The sequence below is a fragment of the Cupressus sempervirens genome, chromosome 4 (assembly GCF_028749045.1).
Source record: "Cupressus sempervirens isolate cs-2001-9-10 chromosome 4, ASM2874904v1, whole genome shotgun sequence".
NCBI lineage: Eukaryota > Viridiplantae > Streptophyta > Pinopsida > Cupressales > Cupressaceae > Cupressus > Cupressus sempervirens.
The window spans coordinates 863,680,536-863,693,840 of NC_143121.1; positions in this window are offsets into that span (position 1 = coordinate 863,680,536).

Consider the following 13,305-nt stretch of genomic DNA (forward strand, 5'->3'; position numbering starts at 1 on the left):
AATTGCCTCTTAAGAGATTTTGATTGGTTAGGAAAAGTTTGAAATGAATTTTCTCTTACAATTTAGGATATTGGATTATAACTTTGGAATATATTAGTAAGGAGGTCTTTTCATAGAACGTCACTAGTTTGAGCTATAGGAGGTATTCTTTTAGATTCCTATCTTGCAATTGTATTTAGTTGAGGAAGTCTAGAACTAATTTTTGATATGGTAATGACCTGAATATGGTTAAAAGGCAGTTGAAATGTAGTTGGGGTTGATTTTGGTCACTTTTAAATTAGTTAAAACTCAATTCCTTCAGCATTCTTGATGCATATTAGATATTTTGGCAATCAAGGGATTTCATCATTCAATAAGAGATATTTTCAAATTAGTTACAAGTAATGATGAAACCAAATCAGATCAAAATGGGAGAGAGAAGAGAGATGTTATTCATTTACAAAAGATTGAATTCCCAGTGGACACTTGTCATTTTGAGATTAGATTTGGGAGTTCATCTTGGTCTATATCATTCTTTCTTTCTTTCATTATAAGGGTTGGCATTTTTCTTTGGGTAATACCGTAGGCTTCTAGTGTTTTACTGTGAAACCATTCTTTTAGTATATTCTATCTTGTATGAACATCATTATGAAGGACAATACAGATAGTTCAAATCTGTTAGGTATTTTCCATGTTTTCATTTCATGCATATGATTGTATAATTTCAAGGAAATAATACAAAGAGAAGAGGAATTTCATTAGTTTCATTATGATTCTTATCTCCAATCTTAGTGAATTTTCAATGTATTATGATCTTTGAAAAAAGATCCTAGATCATAGTTGCAATCCCTTAAAACTGTATGTTGTCTTATTGTTGCTTCTAACTCAAGTGGTTATGTAAATGCTTTAGTCAATCAATAGGGTTGCAAGTTTATTGAGAAGGATATCATGTAAGAATGAGGTTTGGATTGAGCACAGATTTTTATTTACAAAGTAAATAGATAGATCATATATCTAAATATATACATAATTATCAAATATCCATATGTATGCATTTGATTCATGGATTTTCCCAATGGATTAGGCACTGGTCAGTTAGGGGATCATTAAGTCTTACTACTACATATACAAGGTTTTGCTGAATTCAACATTATTAATCAAACATTCTTTCCCTTTCATGTTGAAGGACTTAAAAGATTAACCCTCATTCAACTTATGTGATTCACAGATTTGCATTTAGCTACTATATAACTCTGTTATTGCATAAGTTATTAGGAGATATAAGGGGTTTTCATCTGCTTAATAGATTCAGGGATATGTTTTTACACTAGTATGGTATCAATTGAATATGAGGTCCACCCACCTAGGTCTTGCAGAGCCTAAAGTAGAAGAAGGGTCTAGCCTTATAGTTGGCCCAAGATTGCAATTAGATGTATCTGTCATAGGAATTTTCTAGCCTTAGATGCATTTCTTTGGTTTCTTGGTTATTTTCAAAACTGGTAAATCAAGAGCCAACAAAATGGCAACTCTATTAGGGAAATGGTTGTAAATGCCTAAATTATCGAGCTTTATTCATGGCCAACAAAAAGGTTTTGTGATCCCCAGTTAAGCTTTATTCATGGCCAACAATATATTACAAAATTGGATGTAAATTGTGTTCTATGACTATTATAGGTCTATCTTCAATCAATTTAGTTTGGAAGTGCTGTTGAGAAAGTCCAAAGTCAAGAATTGATTTATGAAGTTCATTTTCTTTTCAAGATGATAATGATCTACAAGTTTCTCCTACATTGAAGCTCTAGTTCAGATTTGTCAAGTGACAAATTATGTTTTATTTCTCACATAAGTGAGTGGAAACTCTTAAATCTCTATACCAGTATGTTCCTAATTTGATTCTTATTGCAAAATTTGAAGGATTTTTAGTTGTAAGGGTAGTTCTAAAGCTTTTGATAGTATCTTGAAAAGGAAGTTTTAAATTCTTGATAATTTCATAAAGTGTTGTTTGCATTCTACTGGTATAAGAAAGTGAAGTGTAAAAGTAGATCACAACAGTGATTATTTTATTCCTCTTACAAAGAGGTGGTGACTCTACAAATTTTGATCAGTGGTGTTAAGAGTTTCAGTCTTACACATATGCCAAGTTAGCAGATTGAAGTTCAACATCAACACTTGAGGTATTTTGATTTTCATGTTTCTTTTCATGGAAGTCAAGTGACTAAAAAGGTTGCCTCTATTCAGTGATTTTCAGCACTAGAAGGAAGAAGTAGAAATTTTTTTTTTATAATGGAGTCAGATCTCAAATCTAAGATTAGTTTGCCAAATTCTAAGAGTTTAGAAATTTTGAATAATAAAATTGCTATGTTGAATAGACTGGTCTACAAAAAGATTGTCAATCTTATAAGAATTGAGGTAGGAAATACTCAAGGTTTAAATGCTAAACAATGTTATTTAAGGCTTAAATCAATAATCAGTAAGATGCCTTTTCATTGTAGACCTAAGGAATCTTCCCTGCCTAGTATTTTCCTTGATGTTCTAGTACCTAATTCAGTCAATTGGCCAGCACCTATAAGATTAAAAATAATTTTGCAAATTGAAAGATTCATTGAAGAGATGGAAAGCAGTGATTATAGATTTCATGTTATTTCTTCAAATGATAATAATGAGTGTGTTGAAAGTTAGGGTAGTAATGAATATAATGAATCTGTATATGAAGATAATCTATCTTTTGAATGTGAAGAGAAGGATTCAAATGCAAGTGAATTAGGTAATAGCAACCAGCATGAAGAAGATGGATATAAAAGAGAAAATAAATTTTGCTAGAGTAAATATGAAGTTGAAGAAAGTTATAACAATAGTAGATCTACTAATTGCCATGATAAGAAAGAATGTTGTAATAATGCTGATTTTTTAGATTGTTACACTAATGATCTTGCTATTGTAAATTCCTCATGCCATCTAAATGATAATCATAGCCAGGAGAAGATTTGTGAGGCAGTCTTCTTGAGCCCTAATGAAATCTCTATGTTGTTGGCTCATGATTTTGAAAAGCAAGTGTTTCTAAGGATCTTCATATTTTCCATCATAATGTTTCTTCATTCAATCAAGTTACTTCCCCAAAGTTTGATGTAGAAAGAGATGTGGAATTCGAACAATCCTTATCAGATTTTAGAGGTGTAGATGACAATACCTCAAATGTCTTTGCACATGATGATTTGTTGGATGTAGAGCATGTTAGTGAAGGGAAGTTTAATTCTATTTCAAATTCTTATCATGCTTATCCTGCAGAAATTTGTTTTGATGTTTCATGTGATGAAGAGGAAAATAGTGAATGTTGTCAATCTGAATATGGATTTTCTTCATATGCTGATAATTCTTGTAAAGATAAGTTCAAGGTTTATTCCAACTTTTAGTTAGATGAAGAAAATGATTATGATCAACATAGCTTAGAAAAACACTTTTAGAATGAGTTTTCAATTTTGGTGACTAATCAGTTGTTTCAGTGTGAAGAGGTTTCAACGAAGAATAAATCTAATTTAGTGAATGACATGACTGTGAGTAGGCAACAATCAGATTTCACATATTCTTTTTAGCTAGAGACACAAGGTGAGTTGCAAGTTTTTAGTACATGCAACTTGGTGAATGGTGTAGAATATGAAGTTTTTGTGTTTTCGATCAGCATGCATGAATCATCGTTGGATTTTGATTCTTAGTTTAGTTTGTATAATTATGAGCATGCTGATGTTTTTTCTCATAGTGAGCATGAAGATGAAATAGTCTTTGAATTTTATAGGCACTATGAGACTGATGATAATTTTATTTTGCCAAGTGATGCGATTCAAGATGCTAGACTAATTGGTAAAATTAAGAAAGATAATTTCAGCTTACCTTAGAGAGATGTCAATGAAAATCAGGTTTTTGATAGAGGCAAGAAGTTTTGAAAACTTTTTAGTGGCCTGGGGCCATCATTTGTACATAATTTTAGTGGTAGTTTCCCTATTTTCAATAAAGTTGTTCAAGAGAGAAGTTTTTGAAGTTTTGGAAATGGTCTACTTCTTCCAAATATCTAAAACCTTGCCCTACCCGCAAGGGACATGCACCCCCAGAAAGAGCCACTATTGGCACTCACAATTGTAGCCCTGATTTTGAGCACCATTGAGAAATTCAAGCCCCTTTAAATGCTTTTAGTGCATATGTACTTGAATATCAGTCTAAGGCCTAAGAGGTGTTTAATGCTTATACCACCTTTCATTTAGTGCATCTACATGTTCCATAGTGATAAATTTCCATTCCGAGGTATTTTGTAAGATCCCCTTTTGAGCAATTGTTAAATCTGCATTTTTACCCTAAGAGTTAAATAGTGACATGAGGTTGTGTTTGCATTTGAATATTTCACACCCAGTAATGTTTCATGAGACACTAGTTTGGGAGTGTTTAGTGTCCATATCTAAGAGCCTATGTTTCAGATTTGAGTCATTTCGAGTTTGTATGCCTAGGTTTTGAATCCGTCAAAGTTGGTTAGTTATCAATGTCATCCTGATATGAAATATTCAAAATTCTAGGAAGCCCTATTTGACGTGCTATAACTTTTGACCAATTGACTGAAATATTGAAATTCATCTTGTGTTGCATTTTAGATGTTAGATACTTGTTATGATTCAAGTTTCAGCTTATGATGAATCCATTTGATTAGTTTTCAAACGAGATTCCAAACACAATTTATATCCTTTTACTGGTGTCAGCATTTGCAAATTTTTTGAAACCCCTATTTGTGATGTCATAACTCCTAATTCATGAAAGGAAAGGTTGAATGGATTGTACCACTATGTTTTCCTCTAAAAATTCTTTGAGTGTGTCAGTTTGCAAGTCTTGACGACTCTGTATGCACACTTTTCCAGGTCAATTCCATTTGCAAAAAAATGTTTTCTGTCAATGTTCCCAGTTTGCAAAATCAGAGTAGCCCACTTTGACTACTCGCCATTTGCACCCTATTATTCATCATGATCTCAAATCCTAGATTTATATTCACTCATGATAGAGAACCAACACACTAAGTTTCGTTCTTCCAAGTGTCCATTTCCCCAATTTTTGAAGCCGATTCTAAACCCAATTTATTGCTTTCTAACATGTTTTCTTGCAGGAGGTTCTGAAAGGTCAACTTTGAGAATGAATATCTTTTGACCTCAAATTTATCATGAGATGATATTCAAAAGGGTGTAAGAGTGCAGAATAGAGAGTTAGTGTGCTTGTTTGCAGAGCCTGATCATGTGCTCTTGTCAGTTTTTAAGGCCAGTCAATGGGCCTCTTGGTGCAAAAGTGATAGTTTGCAGATAAATGATAAAATGAGTTTTAATGATAGATCAGTGGTCAAATTTGTTCTGAATCAGTGCTAGATGGTTAATGGATTAGTTTTTTAGTTCAGCTATTTGAAAATGATTTTTTTTAAGCCGGCCCCACTTTGGGGTCTGATTAACTTCAGCAAGCTGATAAAGTATTCAGGATTGGAGTTGTTTTAAAAGTTATGATAAGTGATTGATATGCAACACCTATCAATAGTAAAAAAATTCTTGCAATGAAGGATTGAATGTTGCCAACCTATCAGTTTTGTCCAAAGAAAAATACTGTGTAGGTCATCATAGAACTTTTTCACTGGGAGCTAAAGCACAACTATTTTCATCAAGTGTGGGAGCAACCCAAGATATGGAGAATAGATCCTTTGTTGAAAATGAAAAAAGTAATCCCATTGATCTATTTGAAGATCAAGCACATGTGAAAAGGGATGAGTATTTTTTTGAGAGTTCTCAAGTGGCAAACACAATTGCAACACATCTAGTAAACACGCTACTTAATTTGTCCACTATCACCCACAAATACGTTGGCAATGGTTTTATTTGAAGACCCCAAAGACTTTGTAAGCCAAAATATAGGCTTATTTAACTTTACCGGATCTTGTCTAAATGCTTCCCATCTTTTCCTAAAACTCCATTTCTGATTTACCCCAAACAAAGTGTTAGACTCCATAAAAATGATGGACATAATCTTGATAAGAGGAATGGAGAAGAATACCTTGTGCCACATTGTAAGAAGAAATTGGCCTTCATCATCCATGAGATGTACTTTTTTTTTTACATTGGATGCATAGAGCAAGAAAGCCCATGCATGAAGCACATAAAGGAGTTCTGCATTTAAAAGGGGCTATAAAGAAGCACATAGAAGAAGCCGATTGAAGCTCCATCCTACAGTGAAAAGCCAAGGACACACACACACATCCAATGAAGTTGCTCCAACATCTTTTGAGTGGCAGGGGAGTCTGAAGAACCAATGCAATATGAAAGGAAATTTTTTGCAAATATGGAAACACCCATGACATACAAAGGAACCCACGATTTCAAATGAACAGAGGAATTTTAAAAAATACAATCAACACATGAGAAAGGAAGCTTTCCACAACATGCAAAGGGTAAGGTGCCATTAAAATCCATAAAAGATGCCAGTCAAAGACTAGTTCACAAGCAAAAAAAAAAGAGTGTGAATAGGGGCGATGTTTGGAATAGTAGCAAGAAGCAAAAAAGGTAGTAGACATAGTGGAGGAAGGCACTAGAAGCCCACACAAAGAGAAGAACAATTGAAGAATGTGACTAGAGCAGAGGCACTAGAAAATAGACAAAAGAAGCCCTACGTGAAGGGCATTTGCAAAGCCGCAAAACATGAGAAGCCGCTAGAGGAGATGCCATGGTTTGAGAGAGGCAGGGGAGTTTAAAGAAGAAGCCATTTATTCTATTGTCTGTTAAGTGATGACTCAGCCTCTATGTTCGAAGGCCCCTACATTCATCTTGCTACAACTCCCATTTCAACCATAGCTAGGGTAAAGTGAATGGCTCCTCCAAACATATATTTCCCATGTTCAAGAAGCTTCCTGAGGAGAAGGCATAAAATTTAGTAAAGAATCTTGCAGAAAGTTTATCTTACATGACACCTCAACTTGTCGAGAATAGAGTAAGATTATAACCTTTAATCCCATATTGGTCATGATTTAGGACATCATGTGGTTTAAATAACATAACACTCACAACATAAGGTGCCTATAAGACATGAAATTTTTGAGAGGCCACATGTTGAAGTGAGGTGGGCCAGTCAGATGTGGATGCCAGCTGGCATGGATAAAGTTCAAATTTTAAATGAAAAGACAAGTGAGCTGATGTGGACCTGGGCAACAAGATCGCACCACATGGCACATCAAACAAATGGTGCACACCCACAAAATAAAGTTGTAAGATGGATAGGTAATGCAGGTAAGTGACATGTTGCCATGTGGCGACGAGTCTTGCTCAAAGATGATGTGGTGCCAGACAGAAGATTGAACGAGGGATGCTTAAGATGCTAACACGTGGCTTCATTTGATGATAGGTGCATGCCCACAAAAGAAAAGCAATCGATGTTTAAGGAATGCAGGCATGTGGGTGATTGATACATGGCAGTGTGGGCCTGGCTGGTGATGAGGTAGCAACATCAGAGGTGGACCAATCAAACAATGACAAGTGACGCTTATTCATAGCACTTGGCAAATCAAATACTGCCACATGGCAGTTGGTCAAACTTGAGTTGAACATGAATCTGAAGGCAAAGGGAAAAGGAATAAAATATTTTAAATGTCAAGTTTAAAATGTTTTCAAATGAAATGCACATCAGGAATTTTTAATTCAAAAAGGGTTTTAATATAAAGTTTCAACATTAGAGATTTTTTTAATTTTTGAATTTTTAAAATCTTAAGTTGCATCACTGAACACTTATAGCAGGGGAGTTATTTTCAAATCAACCTTTTGGAGGTTCTTGAGATGCAAATATTGTGATATTATATATCACCAGAATTGGAAGAGAACAAACTTTCCAATTCTGGGATTGGTATTTGCACAGAACGTCACTAGTTCAAGCTACATGAGATTTTCTTCCAGATTCCTATCTTGCAACTATATTTAGTTGAGGAAGTTCAGAACTAATTTTTGATATGGTAATGACCTAAATATGGTTAAAAGGTAGTGGAAATGTATTTGGGGTCAATTTTGGTCACTTTCAAATTAGTTAAAACTCAATTCCTTCAACATTCTTGATGCATATAAGATATTTTGGCAATCAAGGGATTTCATCATTCAGCAAGAGATATTTTCAAATCTATTACAAGCAATGATGAAACCAAATCAGATCAAAATGGGAGAAAGAAGAGAGAGGTTATTCAGTTATAAGGGATTGAAATCCAAGTGGACACTTGTCATTCTTAAATCAAATCCAAAAATTCATCTTGGTCTATATCATTCTTTCTTTCTTTCATTGTAAGTGTTGGCAGTTTCCTTTAGGTAATACCAGCAAAGTTCTAGTGTTTTACCATGAAACCATTCTTCAAGTATATTCTATCTTGTATGAACAACATTAGGAAGGATAATACAGATAGTTCAAATCTGTTAGGTTTTTTCTATGTTTGCATTTCATGCATATGACTGTATAATTTCAAGGAAATAATACAAAGAGCAAAGGAATTTCATTAGTTTCATTTTGATTCTTGTCTCCAATTTTAGTGAATTTTCAATGTATTATGATCTTTTAATAAAGAACCTAGATCATAGTTGTAGTCCCTTAAGGCTATATGTTGTCTTATTGTTGCTTGTAACTCAAGGGGTTATGTAAATGCTTTAGTGAATCAACAAGGTTGCAAGTTTATTGAGAAGGATATCATGTAAGAATGAGGTTTGGATTGAGCATAGACATTTATTTACAAAGTAAATAGATAGATCATATATCTGAATATATACATAAGTATCAGATATCCATATGTATGCATTTGATTCATGGATTTTCCCAATGGATTAGTCATTGGTTAGTTAGGGGATCATTAAGTCTTACTATTGCATATCTGAGGTTTTGTTGAATTCAACATTATTAATCAAACATTCTTTCCCTTTCATGTTGAAGGACTTAAAGGATTAACCCTCACTCAACTTATGTGATTCACAGATTTGCATTTAGCTACTGTATATCTCTGTTATTGCATAAGTTATTAGGAGATATAAGGGGTTTTCATCTACTTAATAGATTCAAGGATATGTTTTTGCACTGGTATGGTATCAATTGAATATGAGGTCCACCTGCCTAGGTCTTGCAGAACCTGAAGTAGAAGAAGGATCTAGCCTTATAGTTGGCCCAAGACTACAGTCTGATGTATCTATCATAGGAATTTTCTAGCCTTAGATGCATTTCTCTAGTTTCTTGGTTATTTTCAAAACTGTTAAATCAGGAGCCAACACCCTTGATATACTAGATGCCTTGTACAATAGGGACAATATTTATGAAAAGCCCATTATGAATCTAGAAATTGGGTGTGAGGAGAATGATGTTATCAATCACCAAGCTGGACATCTAGTGGAATTAACAAGAGAATGGATCAATAAGCCTTTCCATATGGATCCAATTCCATAAGCTCCAACTCTTTAGGACACATCAAAACCTAAAAAGGAAAGGGGACTAGGGTCACCATACCAACCTACCTTACTGAATCACTAGTGAAGATAGAGATGGTACACCAACATTAGCAAGAGGTTGAATACTTTGAGAGCAAGAAGGTTAAAGGAAAGAAGAGAAAGAGGGCTACTTAGGTGAGGGAACATGAGAAAGAGGCTAAGGTCAAACCTGCTACCCAAGAAGAAGAAGCCCAACCTAAGCAAGAACAGGCTCAACCAATACAAGAGGAAGGCTCTACACCTAAAGATCTTATTGAAGAAGCCTCTCATCAATGTCCAAAATATTTATGACTGAAATAATTGTGGTAGGTGTAAAGAGGAGGAGATTAAAGAAAAAGAACACTCTATCATATCCCCTTAATTAGGCCAAAATGTAATTATAAATTGTTTAAAATCATTTAATATTGATACAAAGTTTCTATGATCATCTAACTGCTATAGTTGTATTAAAAATAGTTTTTCATTTAATATTGGTCCAAATTATGTAATCATTTAACTCTTATAATTTACAATACATTTCATTTAATATTGATCGAAACATATAAATCATTTAATTATATTACAAAAAAATCATACATACAATATTTAGTATATAACCAAACATGTATGTAACTAAAACTAACATATTAATAAATCAAACTAGACTAAGGAATTAATTTACATATCAGGCATGTCTTCTCATGCGTGCCCTTTCACAAACAAAGTCAATATTATTTAAGGATAAGGAAGGACCGGGAAAAGAAAGCATAGGAGATCAAAAAAGAAAGGTGGAAGATCAACATTTAACCAATAACTGTCATCAACTACCATGTGAAGGAGATTTGATATTAAAAAGCATATGCACTATTCCCATTGGTTGCATGGAGATTCACATCATGGTACAAAATCAATTTCAGTGCAAAGTACATGAGCATACCACTATTCCGATCAAGTTCCATGTGGAGGTACTGATCACAGTACACTAGAGGATTCCAACAGCTATATAAGATGTGAATACTATATGTTACTTTTCATTAAAAAAAATATTTATCCAAATTAATATTCAAGGGGAATAATGAAATTAAATAAAAAGGTAATTAATATTAGCTTTTTCCAAAGGAATACATACATTGAATTAAAGGAAATTAATTTTTCAACTAAAGGAATATGTTAGGATAATAAATGAATAATGGTAATTAACATTAGTTTCTCTACCAAGGGGATGCGTTAAGGTAGTAATTGAATAAAACTTATATCTAATAAGATCATAATTCTCCAGGATGAGATAAGGCCTGTGATGGAATGGGCTAGGTGACACCACTCGAAGGTATTGGGTAAAGCCTATGGGTATTGGGTAAGGCCTACGGTTGAGTGAATATCCCAGGGTACATTATAAAAAGGCACCATCTTGGGAATGATGATTGGAGAGAGGTAGAAATAATAAGGGAGAATGGTGAGACCCACTGGTTGGGTAACATGGCACCCTATTATTGTTTCTCCTCCTATATTTTTAATGAAAAATTAAGTTTTTGACACTACAAATAACTATGTTTTTATTCTAGTTAGTTTGATAGAATCATCTTAAGATTAAATCTCTTGTATTCTCTAAAAGCTAAGAGTATAAATACTTTGTCAGGGTTTTTTATAAGAAGTCCCTAAAAAGGGACTTTAAACACTCCATCACTTCAAGTGCCAAAAAAAATCCCCAAGGTGGGAGATGAGGAAGAAAGGGAGAAAATAGAATTTGTCCCTTTAAATCAAAGAACCTCCTCTGCTACAACTATAGAGGAAGAGATGAGATGGTGCTTGACTCAGATGCTATCTTATGCCCCTCGAGAACCTATCCATGTTGAAACCTCAAATGAGGAACAAAAAATGGGATTGCAGAAATGTAAAGCGAGGGAGTAGACATTTTTAACATCTTAGATTTTCACTTCATGTCTATATTGACTAAGATGGCAGGAAAAAATATAAGAGATACCCCTTGAAATGAGCTAATAGGGGAGGATTGGGACCAATTGACTCCCATACCAAAAGGACCTCTTGATATTCCTCCTCCTCCATCACATGACATTCCACTCAAGCCCTTGCAACCAAATCAAGGATCAATTTCCCTACCTCCTCTGATGGTTGAACCTAAGAGTCAAACTCTAAAGCAAGGAGAATATGCAAAATTACATGCTGATAAAGTATTAGAGGAAGGGTAGATTATGTAAGAAAGGAAACAAGCTATTCCTAATATAGAGGGTAGGTCCCCAACCCAAAATTACATGAAAGCTCACTCTAAAGTTCTTCCTCAACACTAGAAGACTCCAGATAGGAGTGATAAGGGAAAGGGACCATCATTAGAACTTGCCTCTTCAGCCTTGTATATGCCACCTATGGGAATAATGCTAGCATGGCTGAAAAAGGAGGTCATGGTTAGACAAAAGAGATAGATGGAATAAACAAAAGAAGATGGCATGATGGAGCTTGTAAAGGCAATAAAGAACCCTGAGACACCTAAAGGTAATGCTAGGATACTAGTCTTTATAATAAAAAATCAAGAACATGACCTCCTATTTCATATTTCCATTGCACCTCCCCATGTTGACACAAAAGAGTTGACTCTAATATTATCAAATAAAGGAGGTCATACTAGGAAATCCCATGGTGAATACCAAAAAACTCTTGGTAACCATGGGCCTCAAGAAAGTGTTTTCAAACCTTGACAAGGATGAGTCAAAGCCTTTAATGCAAAAAAAAAATAGAATGAATTGTTGAGGAGATATTGGAATGAAGTGGTAAGTCTGATAGACCTTTAGAATCTTGAAATTTCTCTAGGAGTTGCATTGGATAGGAAGGAAATGAGGCCACTAATAGATTCATTTTTGGGCATTTTTAAGAGGCATGATAAAAATTTTTAAGAAGAAACAGTGCATTGGAGGTTAACTACTATTGATAATTTTAGATCACCTCATTCATCCGAGATAAATTTTGATGGCATTTCAACTCCCAAAAACACCTAGAGAAGGCCAAGCTTGCATTTTTAGAAGTCCCAATGACTCTTAGTTCATCTCATGACTTCTCTCTTCTTTTATTATTCTTCTTTTATTGTTTTAAGTCATGTAAAGGCTCATGCATATGTTAATTGATATAAAAAGGGGTGACGACCTACTTATCACCATTTAGAGAGTTAGTTTGTATGTAATTAGTTTTATTTTATTATTTTTTTAGCATTAGTTTGCATTAGAAGAGCTCTCACTCCTAACACAACAGGAGAAGATGATTTATTTTAAATACATAGATGTAATATGTACTCTAGGCCAAAATTTTGATGCAATAATATATGCTATTAGTGCTCTCATTCTGAGTGTAGTAAACCTTTCTAGAGTGTGTTATTTTTGTGAATACATGTTCATGAATAATAATGGAGCTAATGGTTTTACTATATTGTTCTAGTTGTATGATATTTTAATTCTATTGTTTTCCATATGTTAATAAATTTCACTATTTTGATGAATTGGAGAAATGATCATCTTTTCTATTGGTTGGAGTACAAGGATCACTACAAGTGTAATTGCATTGCCATGTTTTTGGTATATATTTTTCAAATGTAAATATCAATATGTAAATAGATAATGAGTTAGGAGTAGACATGTCTATTGGATACAATTGATTATTTGTGTGTTTTCTTTGATGTTACAAAAATGTCAAATCAGTATCAGTTAGTACATGCCAAGCTCACTGGGGTAGTGAAGACAATATTGACCGAGAATTCTTGTGTTTTCCTAGCTTAGAAGGACGTGTCTACTGAGTTCACTTGGGTGTCAAAGGAAAAGTTGCAGAAAGTGAGTGTTAA